Below are 14,691 nucleotides of genomic sequence, written 5' to 3'. Positions count from 1 at the left end.
GTTATTACAGAATGCAGTCTCTGGCAAACTTATGTCAATTTTCTTATTTTTTTTAAATTATATTCATGCAGTTTTTTCTACATTCAATTTGTATTAAACATTATCTTATGATAATCATACTGATAATTACCAATTATTTTCTTATTTTATTTAGTTCGAATTATAATATTGTATATTGTTTTGTAAATGCGAGAATGATTCTGACTATAAAAGGGCTCCGTGATTAGCACACTTACATATCTAATATCTTGTACAAAATTCCAGTATAATGAATTGATCAGAATTGATCTGTTTTAACAATATTTAAAAATATATTTTTAGCTTTCAGTTTGCATTGAAAGCATGTATGTTTTTAGAAAACAATGCAGTCTTTTATGTAAGTTTCAAACATTTTTTCCTTATCCCAAATGTTTTGTAGGAAGTTTGGAATTATCCATTTATTTTACTTTGTAGTTTTAAGTAACACCACTTGAAACTAAGACTGTCGTATAAAGATGCTTGCAAATTAGATAATAACATTTAGTTCATTGATGTTTATTTCTTTGGAATACCTTTTGAAAACGGTTTATAAAAATGTCTAACAAAATAAAATAATATACACTTTTTTAAACTTTAGGATAAATGTTATCCCAAACCTGATATTTATAACGTATGAATATATTGTCTGTCAGTCAAAATATGCGATTATCTATTTAAAGCTTCAAACACATTCATCAAGCTTAGTGATCTCGATTTCGTTATAGATATAGTTGATAACGTTAATACAACATCCTTTTATACTATTTTTTGTTTAAATTGATGAATGATCTATGAATTGTTATATAATATGACAAATATATAAGATAATGTTAAGATAGATATAATTGTATACCAACCATACCACCGAGCACAGCATGTATTCTGAACTGATGCACCTAGGATACTTATAAACCTGTTTGATATCGCAAGTGGAAGTTACATGAATCAAACGATATCTGTTTTAAAACAAAGTGAATGTTATTACTTCTGAGTTTATAAACACCAGGATAAAGATAAGTTTCATGTGAAGGGGTATGTTCAACGAAATAACTTTATTTTTATACTGAAAACATCTTTGGTTGATTTTACAGACACATAATGATTTAAGTGCCATTTTTGCAGTAGATGATACGAACTAATTCGCACGTTCGCACCAAACTTCCGGGAAATCGCATTTAAAAAATTTAATACCATTCAAAACTCCTGTCAGTGTCAAAAAGATCCCTACACATTGTCATCCAGTCGAACATTGCTTGTAATTTGTGTTTATGCATAGCAAATATGGCTGGTTCAAATTTTCATAAGGCTTTCTGAAATTATTTCATTTTTTTTTTTAATTTTTTCATTATCGATATGCAATACCGCTGTGCCTTGACATTTGGTTAAACCTACAACTTGTAAGTGACTCACCTCCCACCAAAAAAATCAAATACAACAGTCATTTGGAAAAATAATCGAATAACTTCTACTATAGGTGAAAATGATATAAATACCTTCAAATTACTACCATTAAGTTTAATTAGTATTTGCCTGTGCCGCTGTTTTCCTGATAATGATCTTAAATAGTTGACATAATTGACTTAAATCTACTTTTCAATAATCAAATTATATTTATGTACCTTTAAACTTATATCATTGTGGTAAGAACAAATGTGAAAATTGACAGACATACAGTAAAATTAGTAAAGTATGATAGGTTAGTTTAAAAAAGATGATTTGTCATATGCAGCAAAATGGCTGGTTCAAATTTTTATAAGTCTTTCTGAAAAGATTTGTATTTACCGTTTTTCATTATCGATATGATAAACTGATGTGTCTTGACTTTTGGTAAAACCGACAACTTGTCACCTTCCACCTACCATTGAGTTTAATAATTATTTCCCTGTGCCTCAGTTTTCCTGATAATGATCTCAAATAGTAGACATAATTGACTTAAATCTACTAAAAGCACATTTAAATATTCAAATTACATTTATGTATCTATAAACTTATATCATTGTGGTCTAGCCCCGGTCACAACAGATCGTACAATTTTTCGTCGTGGAAGACCTATAAAATAGTTTTTGGGCACTGTCGTGCAAACTGTCAAATTTTTTTTTCAAGTGGTCACATCAGCTACGACATGTCCACGATAGTTCCACGATGGGTACACGACAGAAAAAAAATGTAATTGTACTGTCGTGGGTTTCACGCAAGTCGGCTGTGCAACAGTCGTACGACAATCGTGAGTTGTTTTTTTTCAGATTTTCGTGTCATGGGATGCGCATGTTACTGTTGTGTCACTGTCGTGCCGGTGTCATACGACTGTAGTACAACCATCGTGGGTCCCTTTTGAATCGCGTTTGAATCCGAACTACTAGTATATAAAGAAGGCCTGATTTATTGCGTGCCATTTGCCATTTGCTTTCAATATTATTCGGTGTTATTATAAGTTCGGTCCAACAAAACGACGTTTTTCGTTTTAATTCATATAATAATTGTTCAGCAAATTTTAACCAGGATGCCCCCGAAAAGAAAAACTTACAAAAGAAAGGTGGGAGCAATGCAAACAGGACCATATTTTTCTCTTTTCGGAGTCCGACAAGGCGTCTTTTCAGCAAGGCCAAGCGTAACGTTCTGGTGAAATAGCCATCCTCATTAAACGGCAGACGGTATGTTTTTCCAAACGTTCATTCCCGCCGACTTGTATTCTTCTAAATAAAACGAAAATATGTTGCACCACGAACGTACTACTGTCGAACGATATACAAACAATGTTGTGCAAGCATCGTACGAAATTTGGTATTCGTGAGACAATTGTGCGACTGTTTCACTAGTGTCTTGCGACAGTCGTGCGACAGTTGTACGATTGTTTTTATTAAAATGGTTTATTTTGGTACCCACGACAATGTTTTTTTATTGCACGACAGTCGCACTACTGTCGAAAGACACTCACACGACAGCCACAAGACAATGACTCGACAAAAAATCGTAGAGCAAAAAAGGTGCATGTCCAATTTTCGTCCCACGACACACGACAGCGCTACGATCCTCAAAATATCGTGCGACTGTCGTACGACGATCACAGATGATTTGCAATTCTTGTCGTGGCGCTGCATAGCTGTGTCGTTGGTTTGTTGTAAGGGCCAAATGTGAAAATTGACAAACATACAGGAAAATTAGTTAAGTATGTTTTTTGGTCTTGTGCGTTCGTCTGTTCGTCCGTTGGTTCGTGTGTCCCGCTTCAGATTAAAGTTTTTGGTTGAGGTAGTTTTTGATGAAGTTGAAATCAAACCAACTTGAAACTTAGTACACATTATCCCTATGATATGATCTTTCTAATTTTAATGCCAAATAAGAGATCCTCCCCCATTTTTACGGTCCATTGAACATAGAAAATGATAGTGGGAATGGGGCATCCGTGTACTGGGGACACATTCTTGTTTTTTTTTTATTATTGTTTTCCCTACGGCATTGCCCTAAAGTGAAGTTAGACACAGACCATTTTAGTGTAAAGACACACACTAAAGCATCTGTTTTTATTGTTAACAAATAAAAGGAGTTGCATAAATAGAAAACAAATAAATGTATTTCCCTTAACATTAATAACTTTCTATTGCATAAGTTGGGATCAGTTAATGAACAGTGTTTACACAGTTGTGTTAAAAAGTACTATTTATGTGTTATCGCAACTCTTTATTGGTTTCTTACTTTGATCATTCTACAATTGATTAATGCATATAGAAATATAAAAACAAAGATAGTTTAAATTCATTACATAAACAAAAAAAGAGCATGTTATTCTATTAGAAAAAATCCACATGACACCTCCAATAATTTAGTAGTTCACAGTTATTCAATCTGTAAGATTTTCAGATTCAACATCGCATGTGGTGATTTTCTAATAATTTTGTTATTTATTTTGCCAGATAATTTGTTTTCCATTGACCAATTTCTATGAAATATGTTTTTCTGTAAACTAGATTCAAGGAATAATCAAGACACATTTTTTCCGATCAAGATTAGACTTTAAGATTGCTATTTTCTGTACAGCTTAATTCATATCACGGATTGATTTATAAAATCTATTTATTGTTACAAAACAACAACAGTGATTCAAACTGTCATATTCACTCTTAGGGTGTAATAATGTTATAGTTTATCTAGTACGGTTAACATTTTCAGACTACGAAATAACTTAAGGGGTGACATATTAAATTCATGACGCCAATTACGATCATTGCTAATTGTACGCTACAAAAATAATATACATTAAACGCGAAGGTACACAAGTCGGCTACTTTAAAAACATATACATTATGAGAACATGTTGCCTGTTTGATTTAAACAATTGGAGAATAAAATCCACAGATGTATGGTTTACCCTCATTTCTATGAGAGAAGAAAGCTAATATAAAATAAAAGACAAGTTGACATTGTAATATAATTTGCTGTATTGTTTTTCGATATTTTTAACCGATATTGCAAGACTTTATATAGTAAAACGTAAACTATTCAATATTTTATACTTATTAACTAGTAGTAAGTTTATTGTTCCCGAGACACAACTATTGCACTGAAACGTACCCGAGAGCAATCGAATCCGGAGGAACAATATACTTATTATTTTACGGGTATCAATTCATTATACCGAAAGAGTCAACAGAGAATGAATGTCAGGCTAAATATCAACTATCGTAATATAAAAGCAGAAACAAAACCAATCTGTTTCACCCCTACTTCATATTTGAATGCTAAACCTAAATACCGTACTGACTGAATTTCGTAACTTCGAACATTATCTTGTTTGGTATCTTAGATGATGACAATTGAGGCGGACTTCATGCAGGAACTTCTTAGGAAGAAAGATAAGAAGTTAGCACTATCCTTTAACTCTTCTTTACGCTATATAGATGATGTTCTTTCACTAAATAATTGGTGACTATATGTGGAACGCATCTATCCAATCGAGCTAGAGATAAAGGATACAACAGATACAGTTACGTCGGCCTCATATCTTGACTTACATCTAGAAATTGACAATGAGGGTCGCTTGAAAACAAAACTTTACGACAAAAGAGATGATTTTAGCTTTCCAATTGTGAACTTTCCATTTCTAAGTAGCAACATTCAAGCAGCACCTGCATACAGCGTATATATCTCCCAATTGATACGATATTCCCGTGCTTGCATTTCCTATCATGATTTTCTTGATAGAAGGTTGCTGCTCACAAGGAAGCTATTAAACCAAGAGTTCCAAATGGTGAAGTTGAAATCATCCCTTCGTAAATTTTACGGACGCCATCACGAGTTGGTTGACCGTTATGGAATAACCGTATCACAAATGATATCGGATATGTTCCTTACGTCGTAACTACAATCCCCTTCCCTTTCCTGAATGTGACCTACCGAATTAGACTTTTTACCGGATTTGTTATTACATAAGCAACACGATGGGTGCCGCATGTGGAGCAGGATCTGCTTACCCTTCCGGAGCACCCGAGATCACCCCTAGTTTTTTTGGGGGGTTCGTGTTGTTTATTCTTTAGTTTTCTATGTTGTGTCGTGTGTGCTGTCTTTTTTCATTTTTAGCCATGGCGTTGTCAGTTTGTTTTAGATTTATGAGTTTGACTGTCCCTTTGGTATCTTTCGTCCCTCTTTTCTAGAAGGTTATATAATTTTCTCTCTGTAATTGTTGTAGTGGTGTCGTTGTTTAGATTATGGCAAATCAAATATTCCAAATCAGATAATGTTTAGGAGAAGGGTGAAAATTTCACAAAATACGTTTAACCCTGGTGAAGTCAAGAAACTCTAGTATCGCTTAATTAAAGGGTAGTTTTCCGTCTCTAGTCGGTTTGTTGTATCTATTATACATTCCTCATTTAATTCTCTAGTTTATGTATTTTATTTATGAACAAATTAACTTACACAAGTTCATCAAACATAAGCATCTTCTGTTAGTCTATTGTGAGTTGTTGATGATGGATGTCTTTGTTAGTGTTCACACAGCTTTTTATTTTTCGTGGTATATCTTTGTAGTTTTATCTCTCTTTATGGTTCAATATTGGACTATTATAAAGAATTTGATCACGCTAAACAGATTTAATTTGCAATTTTAATATTTATATATTATATGATTGTAAATGACTGAACAATTACATATTTTTTCATGAAATAAAATATGTTGCTATCAATAAAGTTTCAAATCACAGTAATCACTAAATGCAATCTTCTGAATAAAAATACTTTAGAAATTTGTAATTCATTGCCCCATAATTGTTTTTTCGTTGACCAATTTCTTTGAAACCTATTTTGATTTAACCTAGGTTTCGAAGAATTATCAATAAATATTTTTCTAATCAAGATAAAACCATCTAGATTCTAAGCAATATTTCTGCAAACTGTCATATTCACACTGGGATGGTAATGATGTTATGGTATATCAAGTACGATTAACATAATCGGACTTCGAGAGTAGTTATATAATGATTAAACTAGAAGTGATGAGATATTAAACCAAAATGCTTATTACGAACATTGCTTTTTGTACGCTACCAATTGTAAAAATTGGTTGTTGACTGTTTGATTTGAAAAATTAGAGAATAAAATTAACAGACTGATAATGATTTTCTTATCAGTTTTCAAACATATTTTGTTCAGGTTACAATATATATTAGTGTAGCTCTATTTCTGTTAACGGTCCAATATTTGATAATTATCAAGAATTTGATAAGCCTTTAACAGTTTATTTAATATTTATAACAAGTATTAAAACGGTAGTCGCAATTACGATGCAGGATCTGCTTACCCTTTTGTATCACCCCGTGTTTTTGGTGTGGCATGTGTGGCTCACTATGGTGTTTTCTATCAACTGTTTTGTCTATCGGTTGATTTGTTTTTGTTTTTTGTTTTACATGACATTGTCAGTTTGTTTTCGACTTTGTTAGGTATCTTTTGCCTTTCGTTTATAGATTTTAGGATTGTCGACAACTTAAACATTTGCATTTCATGTTTTTGAAGTAAGACATTATGCCTTTGAAATTGTTGGACTTTACAATAATTGCTCTATGCAATCTTAACAATAAATTGGCTGAGTTTCTAATACAATAGTAATTTCGTTCGCAAGATAGTTTGGTTTTCTTTTATCAATTATTTGAAACATTTATTGCTTTAAATCTAGATTTCAAAGAATAATCAAGGCGATCCAGATTAGACAGTTTGTATTTCGATTAATTCGCGACACTTTAATCATATCACGGACTGATTTTAGTAAATACATGTATTCTTACAAACATCGAACAAATAACAAACTGTCATTTTCAGATTTTGAGTGTTACAGTACTACGGATTCTCTCGTACTGTTAACGTATTGAATCACGTAAACTCGAAAACATTAGACTGCAGTCAGTATACCTGTATATACAAATATTATTGAACCGTTTTGTTTACAAACTAGATATTTAAAGTGCAATCTTCAAATAGAAAAAAAAACATTTCTAGAATTAAAATTTCCCAGATCATGATCATAATTTCCTTTTTTAATTTTTGATTCGATCGTCACTGCTGGCTTTTTGTAGATGAAACGCGCGTCTGACGTACACAGTTTTTAGCTTGGTGTCTTTGATAAGTTCATTCAAAAAATTGTAATTCACAAAAATATGAAGATGTTGATAATATACAACTATCAAATGAAGAAAAAACCTTAACACGATGAAAGATGTGGGTGCTATATATATAACACTGATTCAAAGTTCTGAAATCGTTCGCCTCTCTTTTAAATGTATACCTGCTACTTGTTAAAACTATAATCATAAGAATAGACGACGAACATTTGTTAAGAGATTTTTTTTTTAATCATGTCAGAACGATCAGAAACCAGAGTAAAATAGCACAGTCAACTAGAAAATAGCACAGTCAACTAGAAAATAGCACAGTCAACTAGAAAATAGCACAGTCAACTAGAAAAATAGCACAGTCAACTAGAAAATAGCACAGTCAACTAGAAAATAGCAAAGTCAACTAGAAAATAGCAAAGTCAACTAGAAAATAGCACGGTCAACTAGAAAATAGCACGGTCAACTAGAAAATAGCACGGTCTACTAGAAAATAGCACAGTCAACTAGAAAATAGCACAGTCAACTAGAAGATAGCACAGTCAACTAGAAAATAGCACAGTCAACTAGAAAATAGCACAGTCAACTAGAAAATAGCACAGTCAACTAGAAAATAGCACAATCAACTAGAAAATAGCACAGTCAACTAAAAAATAGCACAGTCAACTAGAAAATAGCAAAGTCAACTAGAAAATAGCACAGTCAACTAGAAAATAGCACGGTCAACTAGAAAATAGCACGGTCAACAAGAAAATAGCACGGTCTACTAGAAAATAGCACGGTCAACTAGAAAATAGCACAGTCAACTAGAAGATAGCACAGTCAACTAGAAAATAGCACAGTCAACTAGAAAATAGCACAGTCAATTAGAAAATAGCACAATCAACTAGAAAATAGCACAGTCAACTAGAAAATAGCAAAGTCAACTAGAAAATAGCACGGTCAACTAGAAAATAGCACGGTCAACTAGAAAATAGCACGGTCAACTAGAAAATAGCACGGTCTACTAGAAAATAGCACGGTCAACTAGAAAATAGCACAGTCAACTAGAAGATAGCACAGTCAACTAGAAAAAAGCACAGTCAACTAGAAAATAGCACAATTCAACTAGAAAATAGCTTAATATTCAATCAGGGAGAGATTAAGAATTGTGAGTCGAAGTGAAACATAAAAAAAAGTACAGAGAAAAAAAACAACTGTTCTTTATACTCACCTCACATAAACATCAACTTATTACGATAACCAATAATCTGAATATGTCTTTTGTTATAAGTATTTTAGAGTAAGGAACAGCAGATTCTGCTTCGATTCACTAATGATTTCATATTGAGATTTTGTTCAAAGATCACAACGATGATGAGGCAGTATGAATTACAAAGATTATCGTTCTCTTGTCAAGCTTTGTATATTTTTATGTTTGCCTTTATTTAAATGTGGTACTATATAGAAAAAAAATATGTTCAAATATATTTGCTTCCAACATAAGCACTGTTGAAAATTTAAATCTGTATCTAGAAAGGGAGTAAGTAAGGTTTGAACAAAGCAGAAATAGACTTGTGTTGTTTAAAAACAATGTTCTAAAACTGTAATAAAATATGTCATATATGTTGATCAAGCATCAAGGCCCGTCATTATATTTTCAATACAATGCTGATTAGTTAATTATATTTTAATGACAGCTCTCACGTATTCACATCATATCAAAGACATATAGAAGGCTTATTTTATATTTCTCACTTACATAATTGTAATTCCAACATCTTTTATTATAAATCGTGTCCTCATTGATTATGATTCAAATTGTTTTTGCATTGTACGTGTTATTAATCTCGAATGGAGCATTAATAACTAGCTTCTTTCTAAGATTTCCAGCTTTGTGTTTTCTACAGACAACTGCAACTTGATTAAATTATGATAGGTTTATAACAAAGTAATTTTCGAAAATAGAAATAGCACAGAAATGAACCAACGACGTCCATTGCACCATTCAGCCCTCTCCTTTGCATGTGATATGTCCTTTTTGTCATGGTAAAGTGACTGTTTAAACAAAGGTAGAGTGTTTTTATCATGTAACATTCTGACTTGTTGTAAGTAACAGAATCAGTACTTTTTTAAATGTTGTTCCCAAACTTTTATTTTTTATCGGATTGATAGTAATGTTTATCTGCAATGTGTGCCTTTTTAGTCTCTTGTATGTCCCAATTAATCTGCTCTCTGCGTGTAAATTTAAATGAACGCAAAGAGCCATGTACAAACACTGCAGTGTCAAGTGATAATATGTGAATCTGTGTCGAGCAAAATTATCTTGCCTAGCCTTCTCAAACTTTATTTTTGGGATTATTATGTTTGCCACTTGACGGTAATCGAACATCAAACAACAAATACAGCCAACACATACATCGAATGGATTAACAACTAATAAATATCTTCCAGAGGAAGGATCATATTGTTTTAAACGAGCAAAATGCGTGAGGACTACCGATTTATTTGTTTTAATGGCATTAATCTGATAATGTCAGACTTAACAGAGAAGTAGCAATTAGTACACAATATTTGATTCAAAAAGTAAAAGTACTAGTACCATGATAATGAATAAAAACATCGCCAGGTGAACATTTCCATTTTCAATTTTATTATAGTGATCTATGTCCACATTTGAAAATCAATGTATAATCTATATCCCACTACAACCACCTCACGAGAATTACATGTTTCCTTATTTATTTAGTGCTTAACGTTTGTCTGTCCACACTCAAAATTAATTAATAGCTTATTTATCTTAAAAACGTTACTGGAGTGTTGTAAACATGATGAAAAATCTGATTAACATCATTTGATTATTAAAAGTTAAACATTATTGTAGAAGAATACTCAATGTACAATATTGTCTAGCATACATTGTACCTACTGGATAAACTCATATTAAAGTCATGATGTCATCAGTAAAACTTTTGCAGAAGAGTTTATAGTTAGTAAGTTGATATTGAATGAACTGTATATACTCGTGACATTCACTTTATGTAACAGACTAATTGGTTGGTGTTGTTTCAAAAGGCGCACTGAAATTGACATCACATGTACTGACGCAGGTGGTATCTGTCATATAAGGTTGCTTCACACCAATTAAGGGTTTACTTTTCAGAAAACTTAAACAGTGCCATAAATATAATAGTTTTAAAATGTGGTATAATTACCATTGAAACATCTATTTATTAGAGACTTATATTTACAGTTGATAATTTAATAAATTTAGGACACTGAACGGACTTCAACAATGGAAAAATCCTTAACCGTATTATTCTATCGATTTATGAGATTCGAACAGCCTATACTACTGAATTATGATATGTAAAGGAAACACAGTTTTGCTATTTAGAACGATAGTAACTAACATTTTGTGTTTATAAATCATTTTATAAATCATTAACAATTTTTTGATTCTCTTTCACAGATTATTTAATAGCCACCCAGAAGTACAAGATGCATTCCTACCTTTTCAACAGCTCAGCAAAAAAGACATGGAACAAAGTGCGATTTTATGATCACATACTTTACGTGTGATGGGAACTGTCGATAAATGCATATCACGTTTAGATACACCTGATAAATTCAAAGAATTAATGACCAATCTAGGCCAACCACACCTTAATTACAATGTTAACAAAGAATTTATAGAGGTAGGTTCATTAGTATATAATTACGGTATGTAATCTGAGAAAAAACAAATAACGCAGACAAATAAATATAAATTATTTGTTAAAACGGATATATAAGAGTCTAATGTGTAGTTCAGATCATTATTTTGGCAGTTGTTTATTGTAATGAGTAATGACGCCAAACATAAAACATCTGAAAAAGTGTAAACAAGCAGGGGCTTCAGGAATATCCAAATTAAAACCACAATTTACGCCTCACTCACTAAATTATGCCTCTACTCATCAGATGTCATACAGCGATATATAATTGTCTTATCAATTATGAATAACAGAATAGAATCTAGTTATAATGCCTACAAATGATAGGAAAAATACAGCAGGAATAATATTATCAAGGTAAACTATATTAAAATTTGCAGACTCAATTTCTATGTTTGACGGAATAACCACAAAGAAGATTCATGTCTCTGATATAAATAAAGTAGCCCTAATTAATTGATATAACTTAAGATTTAGCAACATGTAATCCCTAAATAGACCGACAGAAAGCTAAAAAAAATCCCCATAGTCACCAGTTTCTGTTATATTAGTAACACCCATGGTACTTTATATATTTTGTTAAACTAGTAGTTCAGTACAGAATAAACATCCCTTGACTTACCAATGAACATAGTCATTCTCAGATATAAGAAAGAATATATGGTATTATTGCAAATAAGGTAACACTATAAAATAGACCAAATGACACTAAAATTTAAAAAAATCCGTAACCGTACGGCCTTCTACAATGAGCAAAATTCCATACCGCATAGTCAGCTATAAAAGGACATATGGAACATTTCGTGTGCAATGACTTTTTGTGATGCATAGTCAAATACCAACGTTTGTTTGTCAAACTGCCATGATTTCTATATCAGTATATTTTGCCTTGCGATGATCTTATTCGTCTGGTATATTTGATTTGTTTGGTTATAAAACAAATCCTGTTACAGGGTTTTCTAACAGTAGGAATATAAGATATTTCAAGATTTTTCTGCGATTGATATAAAGGATATTTCGATTATGATATTTATCTTCACGTATATTCAACCTGTTCAAACTGTTTCTTTCAATATATACTAATTATGAATATAATTAATATGTGACACCTGCTGTCTAATCTAATTAAAGCCTTACTATGGATACCTTAGAGTTAACATTATAAGAGAATCAAAACTGTTTAATTAAAATCATGTACTTAAATTCGACGACGCACCTGTCTTCGGATCATCAGACGTTCTTTAAAACATATCTCTGTTATGATTGATAGTAATACCTTCCTTGTGTTTAATTATTCAAGGAAGATATTTGATCTACATTATATAAATAGATAACAATCCAGTAATTTTAAGATTAATTCCATTACATTGGAAATAAAAACAACTGTCAACAAGATTGGATGTTTAACTCGCTATAAAACCATAGTTTAACTCGCCTTTTTCCTCTACGTCAAATTCTTGTTCTTAGTTAGGAATGTGACGTAAACAGTCGAGCATTCCATTTTTGTCATGTTTTATAAACTTCTCCTTTTTGCATCTGTCTTGGAGTTCGGAATTCTTCTTTATACTTCTTTTAAGCGTGACTTAGATAACAACCGTAAATAATATCGCAATACATTATTCATAAATAATAAATGAAAACAACGAAGACAACTCTCTTCCGATTTTCCAAATATTTTCGACTGAAATATCGGTTTATGAGTTCAAATCCCTTGATATGATCAACCGTGACAAAATACGCGTAAACTGTGCGTTTAAAATCTTATCATGAAATGCGTTCATTCATATTGCAAGTATAAGGTTCACCTTTGAGGCGGAAGCCAAAATGGCTATCGCTCATTCATACAGATATGTTATTGTTAATGCAAATTTAACGATTTCAATAATTTAGGAGGGCGTCTTTTCACATTTTAACCATATGCTAGGAAATCATGATGAATGCAAGATAGCCAATTACATTTCATGACTTTTCCTTTATTGATTTTGTTCAGAAAAAAAATCCAAAAATTATAAATGTCATGGTACTACAAAATATGGTGAATTATAAACGTTTCGATCAAAAACAAAACCATATTTGCTTACACTCAGTCAAAAGAAATGGCATTCATCACAACACCACTGATTTCATAGGGATAAGGTTTTATTGTTGTGTTTCTAAATATCAAATCTTGCATTCTTTTTGAATTTGAAGTTGTTTGTAAAAATGATACACAATGTTGAACACTATAACCTGCATTTCTTTTTTTGTGGTAAAATGATATGATAAAGATCGGAAAACGGTGTCAGTAGAAAAAAACAAAATCACAAAAATAGCAAACTCCAAGGGAAATTTATTAACGAAAAGTCCTTTATAAAATTCCAAATTCGAACACATGGAACGAATGAAAAACAACTGTCGTGTTCCCCACTTGTTATAAGCATTTCTTGATGTAGAAAATGGAAAATTTAACATGGTTTTATAGTTAGTTCAATCTCTCACTTGTTTGACAGACTTATTGATTTCAATATGGTTCAATCAATTAAGAGAAAAGTTTAACCTTCATTTAATCGTTTTTTTTAGATGTCATTTTGTTCTCATAGTAGCAATTGCAACACGTTCTTGTTAAATGTGTTGGATTTTATATACATACACGGGTTACTGCAATCTGTATGAAATATTATCGTTGAATTTCTTTTTTTTCTTTAGATGGTAGGCCAACAGTTTATATATGCTATACAACCACACTTAGATGATATATGGTCAGAGGAGGTACAAGTTGCCTGGTCACAGCTTTTCAAGTATATGACATATTACATGAGACAGGGCCTCCGTGGTTCAACAACGATTCAGTATTCTGAATGCATTACATTAAAATGTGTTATTGATAGATATGTAGCAATGATAATTCCAGTGTATGAGGAATAATATGAATACGAAAAATACATACATAAAAGCAAAATTGACTGCTACAATATACCCATGCTTGTTTTGTAATGTAATATATTCTATTTCAAAATGAGTTTAACTGAATCAAAATGATGCTGCCGTTATAATGTCTCATGACAAAGGCACATGTATATATTAGTGATATTAAAGGGATATCAGGGATGGTGCATTTGATCAAATCGTTCAAATCACGAAACATCATTCCAATTCAACTGATCAAAAACCAAGGAAGCCAAACTTGAGACTGAGCAACACGAACCACTAAATGATACCTCATTAGATTTCTATTGTGATATCAATTTATACATATATTGTATATTGTGGAAATATATGTTGCATGCCATTATTGTAAAATCATTTCCTCATCATCAATCAACGAAAACGCAAGTGTCCTTATTTGTTTAACATCAAGTGAAACAAACTATATGCACTGTACTATTAGAGTTTGTTCCAACCATATA

Source organism: Mytilus edulis, chromosome 13 (assembly GCF_963676685.1).
Source record: "Mytilus edulis chromosome 13, xbMytEdul2.2, whole genome shotgun sequence".
In the NCBI taxonomy this organism is placed as follows: Eukaryota; Metazoa; Mollusca; class Bivalvia; order Mytilida; family Mytilidae; genus Mytilus; species Mytilus edulis.
The sequence above is the reverse complement of the archived record's forward strand: the minus strand, read 5'-3'. Positions refer to the sequence as shown.